Below are 18,782 nucleotides of genomic sequence, written 5' to 3'. Positions count from 1 at the left end.
CCCTTGATCATTGTGTCATGTCCTTCCTTGTCTCTTGTAACATTCTTTATTTTAAAGTCTATTTTATCTGATATGAGGATTGCTACTCCAGCTTTCTTTTGATTTCTATTTGCATGGAATATCTTTTTCCATACCCTCACTTTCAGTCTGTATGTGTCCCTAGGTCTGAACTGGGTCTCTTGTAGACAGCATATATATGGGTCTTCTTTTTGTGTCCATTCAGCAAGCCTGTGTCTTTTGGTTGGAGCATTTAATCCATTCACGTTTAAGGTAATTATCAATATGTATGTTCCTATGACCATTTTCTTAATTGTTTTGGGTTTGTTTTTGTAGGTCCTTTTCTTCTCTTGTGTTTCTTGCCTAGAGAAGTTCCTTTAGCATTTGTTGTAGAGCTGGTTTAGTGGTGCTGAATTCGTTTAGCTTTTCTTTAGCTTTTGTCTGTAAAGATTTTGATCCCTTGAATCTGAATGAGATCCTTGCTGGGGTAGAGTACTCTTGGTTGTAGGTCCTTCCCTTTCATCACTTTAAGTGTATCATGTCACTCCCTTCTGGCTTGTAGCGTTTCTGCTGACAAATCAGCTGTTAACCTTATGGGAGTTTCCTTGTATGTTATTTGTCATTCTTCCCTTGCTGCTTTCAATACTTTTTCTTTGTCTTTAATTTTTGCCAATTTGATTACTATGTGTCTCAGCATGTTTCTACTTGTGTTTACCCTGTATGGGACTCGCTGTGCTTCCTGAACTTGGTTGGCTATTTCCTTTCCCATGTTAGGGAAGTTTCTGACTATAATCTCTTCAAATATTTTCTCTGGTCCTTTCTCTGTCTCTTCTCCTTCTGGGACCCCTATAATGAGAATGTTGTTGTGTTTAATATTGTCCCAGAAGTTTCTTAGGCTGTCTTCATTTCTTTTCATGCTTTTTCCTTTATTCTGTTCCGCAGCAGTGAGTTCCACCATTCTGTCTTCCAGGTCACTTAGCCGTTCTTCTGCCTCAGGTATTCTGCTATTGATTTCTTCTAGTATAGTTTTCATTTCAGTTATTGTATTGTACATCTCTGTTTGTTTGTTACTTAATTCTTCTGGGTCTTTGTTAAAACATTTCTTGCATCTTCTCGATCTTTGCCTCCATTCTTTTTTTGAGGTCCTGGATCATCTTCACTATCATTATTCTGAATTCTTTTTCTGGAAGGTTGCCTACATCCCCTTCATTTAGTTGTTTTTCTGGGGTTTTATCTTGTTCCTTCATCTGGTACATAGCCCTCTGCCTTTTCATATTGTCTATCTTTCTGTGAATGTGGTTTCTGTTCCACAGGCTGCAGGATTGTAGTTCTTGCTTCTGCTGTCTGCCCTCTGGTGGATGAGGCTATCTAAGAGGTTTGTGCAAGTTTCCTGATGGGAGGGACTGGTGGTGGGTAGAGCTGACTCTTGCTCTGGTGGGCAGAGCTCAGTTAAACTTTAATCCACTTGTCTGCTGATAGATGGGGCTGGGTTCCCTCCCTGTTGGTTGTTTGGCCTGAGGCAACCCAACACTGGAGTCTACCTGGGCTCTTTGTTGGGTATAATGACAGACTCTGGGAGGGCTCATGCCAAGGAGTACTTGCCAGAACTTCTGCTGCCAGTGTCCTTGTCCCCACGGTGAGCCACAGCCACCTCCTGTCTCTGCAGGACACCCTCCAATACTAGCAGGTAGGTCTGGTTCATTCTCCCCTGGGGTCACTGCTCCTTCCCATGGGTCCCGATGCACACACTTTGTGTGTGCCCTCCAAGAGTGGACTTTGTTTCCCCCAGTCCTGTCAAAGTCCTGCAATCAAATCCCACTAGCCTTCAAAGTCTGATTCTCTAGGAATTCCTCCTCCAGTTGCTGGATCCCTAGGTTGGGAAGCCTGATGTGGGGCTCAGAACCTTCACTCCAGTGGGTGGACTTCTGTGGTATAAGTGTTCTCCAGTCTGTGAGTCACCCACCCAGCAGTTATGGGATTTGATTTTACTGTGATTGCGCCCCTCTTACCATCTCATTGTGGCTTCTTTGTCTTTGGCTGTGGGGTATCTTTTTTGGTGAGTTCCAGTGTCTTCCTGTTGATTACTGTCCAGCAGCTAGTTGTGATTCTGGTGTTCTCACAAGAGGGAGTGAGAGCACATCCTTCTACTCTGCCATCTTGGTTCAGGGCCCATCCAAAACAACTTTTAAGTTGTTATATTTGAAAAACATAATTTAGTTATGTATATTATTGTTTTATATTATAGATATCTATAAACTTTTTTCTACTACATATTTTACCTCCATATATTCTGATAGGATGGAAATGCACAAGTATATTAAAAGGATTATGGTAAGTTCAAGAAAAAACTGTGTTGGAGATCTCATAATCTAGTTATTTAAACATTTTCCACAGAGCCCTTGGGTTCTGTGGGGATGACTCAGAGCCCAAATGAGATGTGACTGGAAGGGGAATGGGCCATAGTTCCCACTTTGACCAGAATAGCTGTTCTTTTAACTATCTTTACATATTGGGATCGCATGTAAAATACGTACTAGCCTAATGACCTTCTGTTTCCACATGATGAAACACAACCAGATTTAAATGACTGGTTTAACTAGCTTGGATGTGTATCTACATTTTACTCATGTCTAGGGAATCATGACTTTGTAAACACACCTAGATATCGTGTAAAGTAAGAGTGTGAAAAGGAACTTAATTAATTTTGAAAGCTAAATTTCACCACTCATATTCAACCTGTTGTTGTGGTAATTACACTCAAAACTCTAAAACTGAGTTTTATGGGCAGATACTGTATTTATTAGGTGAGGAAGATTGAGTATCAGAAGAATAATAGTGTGTGTCTAGTGGAAAACAGAGGTGTCTGATCTGGTTCCCTATTCTAAGGAAAAATGGAAAGAAGACTTATGGATAGAATAGGAAATTTGTGATACTCACTCATGAGTTAGAAAATGTCATCCAGGTCCTGGCATTCATTTATGGTACAAGTATATATTCTTGTAATCTGAAACTGTTTTAAAGTTTCGTAGTTCACATCCCAGGAAATTTTACCTCTGGGTGATGGCTTTTATTTATTTTTATTTTTTTTTAATTAGTTTATTTTTGGCTGTTTTGGGTCTTCATTGCTGCATGCGGGTTTCTCTAGTTGCAGTGAGCGGGGGCTACTTTTCATTGTGGTGCACAGGCTTCTCATTGCGGTGGCTTCTCTTGTTGTGGAGCATGGGCTCTAGGTGCACAGGCTTCAGTAGCTGTGGTGCGCGGGCTCAGTAGTTGTAGCGCATGGGCTTAGTTGCTCCATGGCATGTGCGATCTTCCCGGACCAGGGATCGAACCCGTGTCCCCTGCATTGGCAGGCAGATTCTTAACCAAAGAGCCATCAGGGAAGTCCCTGGGTGATGCCTTTTCTAGGTGGAGTTTCCCAGGGAACACAGCTCTATCCACACATGGGAATAATTACAGATTCCCTGGGAACTTTCTCTGTTGTTCTGAACTACGTATTGCAGATGCTTTTTAGAGCTCAGCCTCAGTTCCTACCACCAGTGCAACATAGTGCAAAGGCATACTGCTCATTCTAGAAACACTATGTAGATATGACAACAAAAAAAGAAACAGAAAAATTCTATTCTTCCTTCTTTCAAAGAAAGCCCACATGTAGATATACTCATGAATTCTACAAAAGAAATAGAATTTATGATCTGTGAACTGATAGGATACAGCTGATATCCCTACAGACTCAAGAAAAGTATGTGATTAGTGATATCTTAAAACATACTTTTTACTTTCTCTACTTGACATAAGTCTTAATAATTAATTTTCTTTCCAGCACCTTTGTTTTCTAAATTTAAGTATTTTAAACAAGCAGTAAATTACTACAGACATCAATATCTTGTCTATTTCTACGAAGAAGAAACAATAAAGAAAAAAGTTTAATCTAAAATTAGCAAATAAAATAAATTTTAATATGTAAGATGCTGCATTGTTAAGAAAACCAAGTAAGCAAGAAAATATTTTACTTGCTATAAATAACTGCATTTGAGAGAAAAGTGGGGACAAACCACGTAAGTGGAAAAGCTGTTGAATAGGATGTGCTGAGTAACCTGAACTTTCTTCTTATGTACTCAGTGCATGCCTTACATAATGGGTTTGTCCCTCTTTTGCTTCAGGTGAATAAAACTACAGGTGACCCTTGAACAAAACAGGTTGAAACTTCAAGGGTCCACTTTTATGTAGATTTTTTTCAATAAAAACTACAGTACTGCCCAATCCACAATGGGTCGTTGGTTGAATCCATGCAGAACCACAGATAAGGAAGGCTGACTATATAGTTATAATGTGGTTTTTCCACTGTGTACAGGGTCCGTGCCTATAACCCCTCTGTGTTATTCAAGGGTCAACTGTATTTATAATTTTGTAGTATGAAGCATAAGGTTAAAGTATGATTATGATAGCAATACTTATTCATGGTGACAAGGCACTGAAGCATAATAAATGTACCCAAGTACGGTAATCACTCCCTTATGCATGGGTGTCGTGGGGTACCTTCCAAGACTTTCAGCATGGCCCTGAAACCATGGATAGCACCAAACCCTAAGCAATACCCCTTATTCAAGATTTTGCTTTGGACAGTTTTAGTTGCCCTCAGTTGACCTTATGTGACTGTGGGTAACTGAAACCACAGAAAGCAAAGCTGCTGATAAAGCAGGACTACACTCATGTGAAATATCTTCCCTATTCTTAGAGGGTAAAAAATGGAAACTTACATCAAGGCAACAAAGTGCGTCACGCAGTTAAAAATTTGAAAAAGTAAATAAACTCAATCTTTTTCTGTTGAAAATATCAGTACACATGTGCAGGAATGTTAGAGTAACTCTTGTATCATTGCTTATGCATCATCCAGAGTTAGACTAGGAACTGCCTAACCATGCGATTCAACACAATAAATTATTGACACTTCTGTTTTCTGATGAACTTGACTCAACAGCAGTGGGCTGTGTACACTATGTCACTTCAGTTTTAACTTTAAAGCAGACAGAGTCTAGGCAGTATGCAGGTCTGCCCATGATTTGATGTCTCTCAGCTCAGGGTTCTTAGAAGTCATAATAATGAGTTTTCAGGTTTAAAGAGGGAGGCACTGAAGAACGTGTTGCCCCCCGGGTTCTCCAGTGGACTTTCTTGGGACTCTTTGCCCCTTGGGACTCTTTGCCCCTTGGGACTCTTCCCTACAGTCCATGGGGATGTTTGAATAAAGGAGAATGATTCTGGTAAAGGTCAGATAGATTGTCAACTAGGTGATGGCATAGGATCTGAAAAGTAGTAAATATACACACGTATATCCACTTTAGCAACAACCAAATTATAATTTTTAAATCATTTTATATTCCATCTGTCAGAACTGCAAAGGACATCGGGGTCTCAGGGTTGCCACCACTGTTGTAATCATAGTCACTCTGCTTGGTCCTCCGTGTAAGAATTTGAGTGAAGAGCCAGTTCAGCTGCTTAAATTAAAAACTACAGATCTCATCTTAGCATCTTGTGTTACACATGAGGAATTTGAGGTATAGAGCCATTAAGTGGCAGCATATCAGGCTTTGGTTTCATTTTCAGTCTACCAGTCTCAATTACACCAGGTTGGATCCCTTTATTTTAATGACCACCTTAGGTACAACTTGCAGGTGAAAACTGGGGAATGTTCTATGAAATGGGCATTCAGTAAAATATTACTTGATAAGCTCCCCTGAATATGATCACTTGTATACAGTACAGGACACCTGGGTGACATTCTCTACTTAGCAATTACAATGATTGTTTAAAAGATTATGTTCCACGAAAATTTTCAGGTGCTGTACAATTATCTACCTGAGAATATCTAGTCATTATTATCAGGTTTACATAACTTGTTCCATCGCATTATGACAACCCTGGCCAAAGCCATAGGAGGTAGCCTGTTATTCTTCACCCTCCACCCCCAAGCAATTAATAAAAAGCCCACCCTACTTGCTCAGTGACACATAAAATTCCACAGGAAAAATAAGTCACTTGTTTAGGCTTGTGAGTTTTTCACTTACAATGGAAAAAAAAAAAACCATGTGACACTCATGACTATTCAAGCTTCTTAGCCACCAGGACCTCAGTGTGAATCAGTTTGTTTATCCTGACCTACAGTGAAACAGGTAAAGGGAAATCCTAATAGATAAAAAGAGTAAAATATTAATAAATTGCCATGAAAATTTTTTATAACATTTGTCTTTCTGCATTTTGGGGAAACTCTATTTTCCCTTATTTTCTTAGCTATGCTGGTAATAATTCTGAAAAACTAAGTGGTTCCTAAAGTGGAAAGAAATACTAATAAATTCATAAGAGTTGTGTTTCTACCACAACAAAGCTATGGAGGGAAAATCTGAGACCATAACAAAATATAATTTTTATTACTATATTTACAAGGTTGACAAAAATATTATGTGTGCCTCTTTTTTGTCTATAGCCTCCATTCTGTTGGCATTTTTGTTTTTCCTGGCCAGGGGCATTTTGAAGTAGGGAATATTTGATTAAAAGCTACAAAGCACAATCTGCTTATCAATGTCAAGTCAACTCCATTTAAAAAAAATCCTGTTGCAACCAAAATAGCTCAAATGAGTATATTTTCAAATATTAGAGTAATAAATTCTTTGTTACAATAGGATCTACTCATTCCACTAAGAGTTTTCTTGCCATCTTTATGAAATAAGCATATATCATATAAAGATACAAAAGATAAGATTGACTAGGTGAAATACATACTGACACCATCTGGTTGATTTTAACAGAATTGTCATTAATCAGTTGTCCATGACAAAATGAACAATACTGCACTAGAATATGTTAAAATATATATATTTGAGACTAGTAAGAAAACAAGGCCTATCACAGAAACTAAGCATCCACTACCTTAAATATTTTCTTCACCATTTATCCACTATGCCTATATTGTCCCTCCCTCCTCTCCTCTCCTCACTGGTAACCACTAGTTTGTTGTCTATATCTATGAGCCTGCTGCTTTTTCCACTACTTTGTTGTATATTTTAGATTCCACATATAAGTCATATCATATAGTATTTGCCTTTTCCGTCTGTCTTATTTCACTTAACACAATGCCCTCCAAGTCCATCTATGTTGCTGCAAATAGCTAAAAAAATTCTCATGGCCGAGTATTTATTCCTTTGTGAAAATATACCACTTCTTTATCCATTCATCTGTTGATGGACACTGAAGATGCTTCCGTATCTTGGCAACTGAAAATAATGCAGCTATGAATACTAGGGTGCACGTATCTTCTCACATTAGTGTTTTTGCTTTTTTCACATATATAGCCAGGAGTGGAATTTCTGAGTCATATGGTAGTTCTATTTTCAGTTTTTTTGAGAAACCTCCACACTATTTTCCACAGTGGCTGCACCAATTTACATTACTACCAACAATGAATCAGGGTTCCCTTTTCTCCACATCCTCACCAACATTTCTTATTTGTCATGTTTTTAATGATAGCCATTCTGACAGGTGTGAGTGATATCTCATTGTGGTTTTGATTTGTATTTTCCTAATGATTAGCAATGTTGTATATCTTGTCATGTGCCCATTGGCCATCTGATATCCTCTTTTAAAAATGTCTAGTAAGTTCTTCTGCCCATTTTTAAAATAGGTTGTTAGGTTTTGGTTTTCTTTTGATGTTGAGTTGTATGAGATGTTTATATATTTTTGATATTAACCTCTTATCCATGGTCATAGCATTTACAAATATTTTCTTCCATTCAGTAAGTTGTGTTTTTGTGTTGTCAATCTTTCCTTTGTTCTGCAAAAGCTTTTAAGTTTCATTAGGTCCCATTTGTTTATTTTTGCTTTTATTTCCTTTGCTTTTTGAGACAGAGCTAAAAAAATATTGCTGCGATTTATGTCACAGAGCGTTCTGCCTATGTTTTCCTCTAGGGGTTTTATGATATCCAGTTTTAAATTTAGGTCTTTAATCCATTTTGAGTATATTTTTGTATATGGTATGAGGGAGTGTTTAGTTTCATTGATTCTCATGAGGTTGTCCAGCTTTTGCAACACAACTTGCTGAAGAGAATGTCTTTTCTCCATTGTATGTTCTTGTCTCCTTTGTTGAAGTTTAATTGATCATAGGTATGGGTTTATTTCTGGGCTCCCTATTCTGCTCCATTGATCTATGTATCTGTTTTTGTGCTAATACAATACTGTTTTGATTACTGGAACTTTGTATAATTCTCTGAAGTCAGGAAGCTTGATTCCTCTAGCTCCATTTTTTTTTCTCAAGTTTGTTTTGGTTATTTGGTGTCTCTTGTGTTTCCATAGAGATTTTTAAATTATTTATTCTAGCTTGTGGAAAATGCCATTGCTATTTTGATAGGGATTGCACCAAATCTCTAGTTTGCCTTAGGTGGTATTCTCATTTTAATAATATTCATCCAATCCATGAACACAGTATATCTTTGCATCTGTTTGTGTTGTCTTTAATTTCTTTCATCAGTGTCGTATAGTTTTCCAAGTACAGGTCTGTTACCTCCTTAGGTAGGTTTATTTCTAGGTATTACATTCTTTTTGATGCAGTGGTAAATGGGATTGTTTCCTTAATTTCTCTTTCTGATAGTTCCCTGTTAGTGTATAGAAATGCAACAGATGTCTATATTAATTTTGTATCCTGCAAGTTTACTGAATTCATTGATGAACTTTAGTAGTTTTCTGGGGGCATATTTAGGATTTTCTATGTATAAGATATGTCATTTGCAAACAGTGACAGTTTTACTTCTTCCTTTCCAATTTAGATTCTTTTTATTTCTTTTTCTTCTCTGATTGGTGAGGCTAGGACTTCCAAAACCATGTTGAAGAAAAGTGGAAAGAGTGTACATTCTTGTCTTGTTCCTTATCTTAGAGGAAATACTTTCAGCTTCTCACCATTGAGTATGATGTTAGCTGTGGTTTGTTATGCATGGCCTTCATTATGTTGAGGTAGGTTACCTCTGTGCCCACCTCCTGGAGAATTTTTATCATAAATGGATGTTGAGTTTTATCAAAAGCTTTTTCTGCATCTATTAAGATGATCATATGGTTTTTATTCTTCATTTTGTTAATGTGGTGTATCACACTGTTTGATTTGCAGATACTGAAAAATCCTTCCATCCCTAGAATAAATCCCACTTGATCATGATGTAAGATCCTTTTAACATATTGTTGGATTTGGTTTGCTAACATATTGTTAAGAATTTTTGCATCTATGTTCATCAGTGATATTGGCTTTTAGTTTTCTTTTTCTGTACTATGTCTGGTTTTGGTATCAGGATGACACTGGCCTCACAGAATGAGTTCGAAAGTATTCCTTCCTCTGCAATTTTTTGGAATAGTTTCAGAAGGATAGGTGTCAATTATTCTCTAAATATTTAGTAGAATTCACCTGTAAAGCCATCTGATCCTGTACTTTTATTTATTCGGAGTTTTTAAATTACTGATTGAATTTCATTACTCATAACTGGTCTGTTCATATTTTCTATTTCTTCCTGGTTCAGTCTTGGGAGACTGTATCTTAGAACTTGTCCATTTCTTAGTCTAGCTTGTCCATTTTACTGGCACACAGTTGTTCATAGTAGTCTCTTATGATCTTTTGTACGTCTGGGTGTCAGTTATAACTTATGCTTTTTCATTTCTGATTTTACTGATTTGGGCTATTTCTTTTTTTTCTTGATGAGTCTGGCTAAAGCTTTATCAAGTTTGTTTATCTTTTCAAAGAACCAGCTTTTAGTTTTATTGATTTTTTTTTTTTAGTTTCTATTTCATTTTTGTCTGCTCTGATGTTTATGATTTCTTTCTACTAACTGCAGGTTTCTTTTTGTTCTTCTTTCTCTAGTTCCTTTAGGTGTAAGTTAAGATTGTTTAACCGAGATTTTTCTTGTTTCCTGAGGTAAACTTGTATTACAGTAAACTTCTCTCTTAGAACTGCCTTTGCTGCAAAACACTGGTTTTGGATCATCATGTTTCATTCTCATTTCTCTCTAGGTAATTTTTGATTTCCACTTTGATTTCTTTAGTGATCCATTGGTTGTTTAGTAACATATTGTTTAGCCTCCACGTGTTTTGTTTTGTTTTGCTGCAGTTTTTTTCTTGCAGTTTATTTCAAGTCTCATTGCACTGTGGTCAGAAAAGGTGCTTAATATAATTTCAATTTTCTTAAATTTACCAAGGCTTCTTTTGTGGCCTAGCATGTGATCTGTCCTGGAGAATGTTCCAGGTGCACTTGGAATGAATGTGTATTCTGCTGCTCTCAAGTGGAATGTTCCATATAATCAATTAAGTCCATTTGGCCTAATGTGTCACTTAAGGCCAGTGTTTCCTTACTGATTTTATATGTGGATGATCTATATGATGTAAGAGGGGTGTTAAAAGTCCTCTACTATTATTGTGTTATTGTCAATTTCTCCTTTTATGTCCATTATTATGTGCCTTATATGTTTAGGTGCTCCTATTTTGGGTGCATATATATTTACAAGTATTATATCTTCTTCTTGGTTTGATCCCTTGATCATTATGGAGTGTCTTTCTCTGTCTCTTATAACTGTTTTTATTTTAAAATCTATTTTGTCTTATATAAGTATTGCTACTCTGGCTTTCTTCTGAATTCCTTTTGCATGGAATACCTTTTTCCACCCCTCGCTTTCAGTCTGTGTCTTTAGATCTGAAGTGAGTCTCTTGCTCACAGCGTATATATGGGTCTGTTTTTGTATCCATTCAGCCATTCTGTCTTTTGGTTGGAGCATTTAGTCCATTTACATTTCATGTAATTATTGATATTTATTTATATTGATATTTATGTTCTTATTGCCATTTTATTAATATTTTTGGATTCATTTTTGTAGGTCTTTTTCCTTCCCTTCCTCTTTTGTTCTCTTCTCTTGTAATTTGATGGCTATCTTTAGTGTTATGAGTTATTCTGTTTTCTTTTTTGTGTGTATATGTATTATAGACTTTTGATTTGTGGTTACCATGTGGTTTTTGTATAGCAGTCTATATATACATGTATGACTGTTTTAAGTTGTTGATCTCAATTTCAAATGCATTTTTAAAAACCTGCATTTGTACTCTCCTCCTCTCGTGATGACTTTTGATATTATATTTTAATCTAGTTATTTTTTGTATTCCTTAACTGCTTATTATTAATTGATTTTAATTATGTCCAAACCATATATTGATATGCTTTTGAATAAGAAATAACTGTATTTTGTGAGAGTATATTTACAGAAGTAGTTGCACTCTGGTTAATATTCAGAAAAGTAAAATGATATTTCTTATACATAGCTTAAACATAATTGTGTTTAATACTGATACAGGAATATTTGGCAAAACTGGTAAAAAATAATTTTTTGTTTGCTAAACTGCTTTTTAAAATATGTGTAATAATATATGATTGTCTTATAAATATTGATATTTCCTATTGATTAAGTTTTATACTTGACTCTTAAAAAATATTTTCAGAAATGATATATAGGACATACCCCAGTATATGCATAATAACTTGACTATAGTTTTAACTAAAAATAAAATGACTTGTATATAGACTTTGCACAACAAGCCAAAATTTATCTCAATCCTAGTTCTTTCTAATTCAGCTTCACACTCACCAACTTTAATTGATAAAGAGACAGAAAACTAGGATAAGGAGTAGCAGATCTGCTGAAGTCCTAAACCAGGGATGGAAAATTCAAATTTCAAGTGGCTTCAAGGGTCTGAAGACAAACTTAACAAAAAATTTTGAAGATGCCAAGAATAAGATAAAGTGAAGAGAGGCACTACTGGAATTTAAAAGTGTGTGCCCTGCCTAAAGGCATGTGTGTTCATTTTCTAAACCTAATGCTGGCCAAATAAAACATATCTGAGTGCTTGCCTCAGCTCTCAGCGTGGTTCAGATGTCAATGGTCTAGATGTTAGTAAGCACAGTGCACACTGGAGAACAAGAACTGGTTCATAAAATGGGCTAGACTACCAACTCACACTGCAATTTCTGTTCCTGCCAAGACCATTATCTGTCTCATCCATGTTTGACAAATAAATATGTAGATTTAATTTCAAATCAAGTTTCTTAGGACAAGAAGTTATTATTTTCCAATGCTTTGTTTTTGTTGCTTAGCTAAAATGCTTATGCTTTACAGTTTAAATAAATTGTCTCATTGTACCATTACAGCTGTTGTCTCAGTATAAAAGACAGAAAAATAGGACATTTTAAGGTACACTTTCTATACTTGCCTGCTATATTGGCTTAGTAATAATATAGTAATTTCTATCTTTTCTGTTACTAACAGATTGCCTATCTTCAACTGCATACATTTAACTGAAAAAGATATTATAAGTTGAATGCCATCTCCTTCCTTGGAATTGCCAGATTTCTTGATACCATTTTTTATACAGTTCAACAGAGACATACAGGTGATGGTGAGGTGACGGTTATCTGATGGTGTGACAGAGAATTGTCATTGCTCAACACACTTCTTATTCTATAAACTGTGCTTCCCTTCCGAATTTTCTGTGTAGAGAGAACAGGGTCAGTTCTAACACACAGACTATAACTTATATTATGTAAAAGTTTTCAGAATAGAAAAGTCACAACAATCTTCCAGTGCATAGCATTTTACATTAAGACTATTTTTTTCTGATACATAATTGATGATCAATAGCTGAATAGTGAACTATATTTTTTTATTATTATTAAACAATATTATACATATAGATTCTGTTAGATGGCAGGAGAGGTGCTAGCATCTATTTTAATTGTTTAATACGTATCTCTAAATTCACAATGGCTAATCCTGAGGAAATAAGAGTTTTCAGACATCAGAAATTTGCTTTTGTACAGAGGCTAAGAGAGAATAAAATAAATATTTATCTCAAGAAATATAAGTTTTAACTGGGGAAAAGCAAATTATAAAAAATATAGAGACCTGTGAAACTCTATAATTGAATTCTAAAGTATAGAATATGGAAAAATAAATGTTATTTAGAAAAAGAACTTTCTCAGAGTACTCAATAACTTCAGGAAGAAGGAGAGACTTGAGTTGCATTTTGAAGTATAAAACTTTGAGTGTCCAAAGTAGACTGCAGTAAAGGTGTCAAAGAACTGGTTAACGCGATGGATAAAGTTGTGGAAATGCAACTAAATGTGATGAGGGAAGGAACAATGTAGAAAATGTGCCAGAAATATAGGATTAACAAGAGAGATGATTAGAAAGACAACATGTGGTAAGATTTAGGAAGTTTTGAACATTACGCAGAAGACTTTAATTAATGACATGATAGGCAATAGTAGTTGGTGTATGTCTTCTGGTAGGGGTCAGATATAACAAAATCTGCATTTAGAGATTGATATCAAATATACTATATACTAATATACTATATACTAAATAATTAATTTAGTGTTATTTAGTGTTACTAAGAGCTTCATATATACAAATTCATTTAATCTTCACAAGTATCTATGAGAAGGTACTATTATTTTACCCATTTTATAGTCACACAACCTTAAATCAACTTGCCAACTCACCTAGCCAAAAAGAGGACGAGTCAGTTTCCAAACCTAGGCAATATGAAAGGAGGGACTTGCTGATTTACACAGCTTTGTACTCTGTAATTCTACAATAGTAAGTGTTGGAAAGTGAGGAGACCAAAAACAGGAAACACCAATATAGGACATGACCACTTCCAAGGAGAATTTAAGACTCTTTAGAAAGATCTTTGCACAGTCTGCACATAACAAAAGGCACCCTGGTCTAGTGTGGTGGAGTACATAGAACTGATGGGTGATGGGATGCAGTGGGATAGAGGGACTAAACAGGGAGAGAGAGGAGTAAAAAGAACAAACTGCAAAATGTCCAACTGAGTTACTGATAGAAATGTATACCTTAGGAGAAAAAGAAAGAGGTTTTATAAATGATTTGATATGAACATCAGTGTATATATCAAAGATCAGAGCTCAGATTTAATCTTTACTATAGAGATTACAGATAAAACTAAACAGTAGATTTGCTTTCTAGAGAGTCTGAATGTAGAGACAAAGGACCGAGAAATTGGCACACATCTCTGAGTTATGTGTAATCCCAGAGAGCAAAGCGTCTTACCCCTGCCTCAGGACCACTTAGGTTACTGCTGTTATTTTTACAAATGTATACAAGTTTTAGTACCGATCAGATTTTGTTTACCACTGAAATCAATGCAGATTACTTGCTTCATTTTATGGACTAATACCAAACTGAGAACATTATTAGCTGTATAAATGTGCCATTAAAAAAAGAAGAATTAAATTGCTTAATTTTAAAAGATCAGAAGATCATCTCATGTTGTTACCTAATTTTTAAAGTATAGAGTTGCGACTCTATGATGCCCTCTCATTCTAAAAGATGGCACCTTGACACTGGCCGTTGGAATAGCCTAAAATGGTCCATATATTTTACTTCATATATATATGTATTTCTTTACTCTTTATTTCCAAGGAATTTTTTTTAGGGACTTCGTGCTTTTTATGCATTGTATGTGAAAATTCCTTTACCAGTATTTTAGACTATGATTCCTACTAGATTTGTACGGACCCAGCAGGTTTATGCAATCTTGCTAGATAGACTAGAAGTCAATGGTATGAGCTATCACGAATGTGGAAAGTAGAAACTACCAAAGGACTTCAGAAAAAGGACAGGGAAGGGAATTAAAGATTTCTTTCTCGCAACATGCACAGACATACATATACATAATTCACACACGAGAAAAATTTTTGAACATGGGAAAACTGCTTGTAATTGGTCCAAATCAGAACAAATTTTAGTAGTGAGAGGAGAGGATGAATACTGTTTTCAGTATGTTTCTACTTTTTTAAGGAAGTTTTGATTTCACTAGATGGGGAGTAAATATTAAAATGATTAAATAACAGAAAAAGAAGTGTCATAAGATTTTACATGAGTTATTTCCACAGGACTGGTTTAGACAGTAATGTTAAGAACAAAGTAGTGAAAGCAATCTGGGAAGTAAATGAGATGAGAGTTCTCCCTAGAAAGGGTGGATAGAATTTGTATAATAATAGTAGCCAATGTTTATTGAATGCTTATTATATGCTAACACTATTTTCAGTGCTCACATTTACTAATTCTTATAACAACCTATGAGGATAAATATTTAATTACTCCATATTCTGCTTATTTTGACTTTCAAAAATACTAATTTTATACAGTTCAACCTAATATTAATATTTTTATTATACCCATTGCACAGATAAGGAAACAGAGGTACAAGGAAATTAAATAAACTGCCCAAGTTTAAATGGTTAGCATGTGACCAAATTGGGGATCAAACTCATAGCATCTAGTTTCATTGTTAACCACTTCACTCTAGGCTTTGAGTAAAGAAGCCAATGTATTCGATCAGGCTGGGACTAGGACAAGGAAATCTACTCAAAGATTAAAATCTGCTGTGTATGATTCTGTTTCTTGGAACTCTATAAGAGCCTTGAGAAATGGGATATATATATATTTTTACAAATGTATTCTAAACACTTCATGCATAAGAAGATATTAAATTTAATAGTTACACTAAAGTTGACCATCATGTTGATGAGTACTGTTTTCCTGTAACAGCAATAATGAAGTGACCATGTGACTAGATAGAAGATACTATTCTCCCAAACATCTGCTTTCAAATTAATGTAGCAAAGAGAAGTTTCAAGGTAAATGGCTTTCAATGCAGCTGCAGACCATGCCATGTAAGAGTCATCAGGCTGGAATCCAGTTATTACTAGGGCTGAATCTGAACATTTAAAGTCAGGGACACATACTGATGTACTTCTCAGACAAGTGAGAGGATCTTAAATTATATTATTTTTCTGTACACATATTTATCACCTTTGTACTTCAAATTTAGTGAAAGATGTGCAAAATAGACCAGATAGTCCAAGGTCAATTTAAAATCAAGGCCTCTTAAATTCACAAAGGACATAAAAACTTTTCCTCCTTTTAAAACTAAAGGAACTGGAGATAAAATTAGTCTTAGTACTCAAGTAGGCCAATACAATTTTCTAATACATACGGTAGTGTTACGATCAGAAGAAATTTATTTCTGTTCTGACTGCTTCAATATTTTTTTCTTTGTCTCTGAACAAATTATGGTATTATGGAAACTACACAAGATTGGAGTAAAAGGCCTGATTCTCCATTACCTACTACTAAATTGTCATACAACACTGAATCAGACATCTGTTTCTCTAGGACCCACTTCTACCTGTAAAAGAAATGGATGGGGTTAGATGACCCCATCTCTAACAGCTGATAATTCATGCACTGATTTCAACTCTTTGTGTTTCAACTTTCCCATTTAAAAAAAAAAATCTATCTATCTATCTATCTATCTATCTATCTATCTATGTCTCCAGATGAACAAACAAGGCAAAATGATTCATGGCATTTAGAAGAAAAAGCATGATACACTTATGATGCCTCTTGATAATAAATGCACAAGCATGATAGTTAGGGAGTTTTCTGTCCTGCCAAGTACATTCTATCACAGTGCCTTTTCAATATAAACATATATTGTGTTCCTCTCATTAAAAACTGAAATAAATACGTACCTTCAGAGGTACATGATAAACACTTAATATTGTATTAGTCCTTAAGATCCTATAGTGTGAGAGTAATCATGTGTATGTGTGTATGCTCATGTGTGTTTTCCCCTCATAAAGTCTCTTGAAATGGGTAAATTAACATAGTTTTCAGCTTCCATATAGATTTCAGCTATAACACTCTGATCATTTAGGGTAAACATCTTTACATTTAGAGGAATAGTAATAATACTTTATCTATGTGCAATTCTGTCTTAATTTTGGGCTTGCTATGGAAATAAGACATTTTAGGAGCAAATAAAAAGATTTCCAAGGACAATTGCTTGTAAAAATTAAGAAGGTCTCACATTGCTTTAGCAGCTCCAATGTACCCAGTGTAAAAGGATCGCAACAGCACAGGGTTTCGTAAAGGCGTTATACCCAATGTCCTGTTCTTCTCTAAGGATTCCCCTTATTTTCTACATTAAGCAATAAGTAAAGTATCCTGAAGACAGCTAACTCAATTTGAGTTCTACCAACTAAGTGCAGAGATGACAGAAACAAAAAAATTAGTAAAAACACGGTGTAAAAGAGGACCAGCCTAAGGATCAGAGACTAGGATCCTCGTCATGATTCTACTTCTAGGTATTTGCCTGGTTACCCTTGGGCCAGACACCTGGTTTCTCAGAGCCTCAGCACGCTCTCCTAGAAAATGTGCTAATGTCCAATGTCCTTTCCTGATCCATCATTCTATGAATTGATGCTTGCAGGTGAAGGAAACAAAGAAATCAGATTGTCCCTGTATTCATGGGTCTGGTTAGGCTCATTTTGTGTGAAATACTTTCCTCCCTCTTCCTCTAGCACTAAAGTAAGTTGGAACTTTACACCTGGGCATCCCTCCCAAGGTACTTACTTGGAAACACTGCCTGCTACAAAGTCACCTTTGTCTGCGTTAGCTACTAGAGCTCCAGAGGCTTCCTGCCCAGAGAGTGAAAGCCTTGCAAGGAATCCAGAAGAGCATCTATGATAACTCCCTCGTTTTACAGCTACTGAAATTGACCCAAGGGGTTTGGTGACTTTCTACTCAGTCCCAGCTCCTGAAGCACAGGAGAGATTTCTAATGTAGGGTTTTCTGATTCTGTCATTGGTATTTTTTTCCTGTTTTTTCTATCATTACTACAAGGGGCATCAATTATTTGAATGGATTTCACAAAAGAATAAAAGGAAAACTTCCTTCATCCTTTTATCTAAAAAGTAGTAACCTAATTGTACTGAATTAGACTGTTGTAATTTTTGGAAACATGTACTAACAGGTTGCTGTAAATATATTGAGAATTAGAGAAGCCACACTGAGCAGGATTTTGAAGGAGAAAAGTCAAATTTGTGTTTTTCTTAATCTAAAAAACGTTAAGTGATTTCCCCCTGAAGTATCCAACTTTTGAAAAAAGAGAAAAAGCTTCCAATACCACTAGATTTTTCTCTGTTTTTCTGTTTTTCCTTCTCAGTCCAACTCACTGAGGGCAGAAGAGAAGTTAATGTTCAACCTGATAAGAACTTTTTGGAAAAGGTTTAATAAAATTTCCTTAGTAAATTGTGAACTCTCAACATAAAGTCACTCTAAAGCTTGCCAACGGTTGGCCTTACAATCAACAGACATGTCTGCAATATTACACAGATTCTCTTTGTAAAAGATTAACTAAAAGAGATTGCTATCATAATTTGTTGAAAACATTTCTGTTGCAAACATATGGCAGGTTACAAAGGTTCTCACGAGCAAGATACTTGAGCTTAGTCCTTTAATTGAATAATTAAAGGTTTTAAACTCCAACAACTGCCCGTACCTACTACAAAGAAATAACCCAAACTTGTTTTCTTTTTCATAGGAAGCTGTCCTTGATGAAGGTACAATTGCTTTTAAAAATTGGGTTAAAACAGGCACAGAAGTTTACAGACAATTCTGAATCTTCGATGTGCAGAATCCAGAGGGCGTGGCAGTTAACAGCAGCAAAATTAAAGTTAAGCAAAGAGGTCCTTACACGTACAGGTGAACGAGTCCCCATAATAAGTGGCACTCTTTCCTTGACCATATGTATTTCTGAAAAAGCTTCCACTTGACAACTGCCACTGTATTGGAATATACTTGTTATTTTCTTGCCATTAATATACACTGAAATATTTGTTT

At 35.6% G+C, this 18,782-nt stretch overlaps 1 long non-coding RNA gene across 2 annotated transcripts in view; it reads left to right on the top strand.

The window, feature by feature from the left end:
- Positions 1 to 328: 328 nt before the first annotated feature.
- Positions 329 to 18,782, top strand: part of LOC111164637 (uncharacterized) — a 45,718-nt gene continuing 27,264 nt past the window's right edge. For both annotated transcript variants that reach the window (XR_016394370.1, XR_016394369.1), the window contains exon 1: positions 329 to 1,684. This is a non-coding gene — a long non-coding RNA (uncharacterized LOC111164637). The remainder of the gene's footprint in view (positions 1,685 to 18,782) is intronic.

Source organism: Delphinapterus leucas, chromosome 9 (assembly GCF_059928025.1).
Source record: "Delphinapterus leucas isolate spDelLeu-1000000601 "Yukka" chromosome 9, BTC_Dleu_Yukka2, whole genome shotgun sequence".
NCBI lineage: Eukaryota > Metazoa > Chordata > Mammalia > Artiodactyla > Monodontidae > Delphinapterus > Delphinapterus leucas.
The sequence above is the reverse complement of the archived record's forward strand: the minus strand, read 5'-3'. Positions and strand labels throughout refer to the sequence as shown.